Source organism: Neltuma alba, unplaced genomic scaffold (genome assembly GCF_004799145.2).
Source record: "Neltuma alba isolate B1F8T4 unplaced genomic scaffold, ASM479914v2 tig00010103_pilon, whole genome shotgun sequence".
In the NCBI taxonomy this organism is placed as follows: domain Eukaryota; kingdom Viridiplantae; phylum Streptophyta; class Magnoliopsida; order Fabales; family Fabaceae; genus Neltuma; species Neltuma alba.
Genome location: NW_021635056.1, coordinates 75,060 through 76,766, shown reverse-complemented (window position 1 = coordinate 76,766; position 1,707 = coordinate 75,060). Strand labels below are relative to the sequence as shown.

General features: G+C 35.3%; 1 long non-coding RNA gene across 1 annotated transcript; it reads left to right on the top strand.

Annotated features, from left to right (window-relative positions):
• The first annotated feature begins 377 nt into the window (after positions 1–377).
• LOC114754200 (uncharacterized) lies at positions 378–1,485 on the top strand. The gene is made up of 3 exons (XR_003741131.1): positions 378–413; positions 1,040–1,146; positions 1,445–1,485. It is a non-coding gene; the product is annotated as an uncharacterized LOC114754200 (long non-coding RNA).
• Positions 1,486–1,707: the final 222 nt, after the last annotated feature.

Here is a 1,707-nt window from a genome sequence, read left to right as displayed (position 1 = left end):
GGGGCATGAGGATATGTGTGGAAATGTGTAAAAAGATTAAGGACATATTAGGATTAAAGAAAGGATTTTAAGTAAGGTGATTAAGAAGTTTAATCAAGGTAATTAAGAAAGTTAACCATGGTTAAGTTAATTAACTATGATGACATAAGCCTAAGATATTTAGCAAGATTTCTTGATGAAGAAGCCTAGATCAAGGGCTAGGATTAATTTGAAAATCAAGGGCCAAGATCTAATCTTGCAAAATAAGATCAATGGCTAGGATTTGTCAAGACTTTTTATAAAAATCTTCTCTCCCTCCCTTATGATATTTTCGTCCACCATGAGAGAGAGGAGAGGGAAAACTGAAATGGAGAGAGGAAGAAGGAGAAGAGGAAGAACTCATGATCCTAAGGCCATCCAAGCTTCAAATCAAGGTATGTTCATGGATTTTGATCTAGTTTCTACCTCCCTTGGTATTTTTGAGCTTAGATGTTGGTTTGGTTGGGTTTTTCATGGTTGAAACCTAGGGGGGAGGTGCTGCACGAAATTGTTCAGAATGGGAGAAGATGAAATTAAAGTCATAAACATGTTTAAAGGCTTGAAAACAACAAGAATCAATTGGTTTGATATTGATTCTTCAAGAAATCCAACTTCCCCTTTCATTTGTGTATGATTCTGCCATGGCTGGTTCTTTATGTTGGGTCTGGAATTTGATGATTTTGATGCTTCCAATGAGTTTAAATGATGATTTTGTGTAGGGATATATGTAGAAAACATGTTTGGAAGCATTAGAATTGAAAATGGAAATTTTGGACCTAAGGCACCTATGTTTCGGCCAAACCAGAACAAGGGGGAAGGAGTTGGATTTTGATTGTTTTGAACTTGGAAATGGATTCTACATGCAAAATTATGTGGGAATAGCATGTGGAATTAATTTTAGAATGATTGGAAATAAATCTCAAAAGTTAGAAACAAAGTGTGATCAAGTAAGAGCCAAGTGTGGAATAGGTTGATAACTTGGTCCTAATTGATGTTTCGCGTAATGTGTTGATGTGTTTAGGACCTTGGAACATCCAAGGGGATGTCTTGTTTATGTCAACCGAAGGCTTAAACACTTGGAAGGTTAGGGGAAGCAAACGGAAAGCAAGAGGGAAGCTATGTTACAAGGTAGTGAACTTACCTATTTTGTGTGCTTGATATGTATGCTTGCATGATGTTATTATGTTGCCATGATGTGACTAAGTTATGATGAAATGTTGTAAAGTTATGTTTGCAAGTTTATGTTATGTTTTGCCTTGGCAATATGTTATTAAAGCATGAAATGCTTTAACTTACTTTCCATGGCGTTCCTATGATGATGTTATGATAACATGTCGTGCATTTGCATTATGTCTTGCATACTTATGGGTAGTGTTTGCTACTGAGATTCTCCCGAATCTCACCCTCCCTTAACAACCCCTAATAGGTATAAAGGGCATGGAGGAAAAGTCAAGGATGAGGAATGCAGGATTGATGGAAGAAGTCAAGAACATGTTATAGTCTTATAACATGTTAAGTTATGTAACATAGTTTATCAATTTATGTTTGATATGCCATGTATGTGGAATGATGATATTAAATGTTTATAATATGTAATTTGGTATGAGGTTATGTATGGAGATATTATGTGGATTTATAGCATGACAAGAGGTGGAGAAATAAATTGTTTATAAAGATTGAATTAAGTTG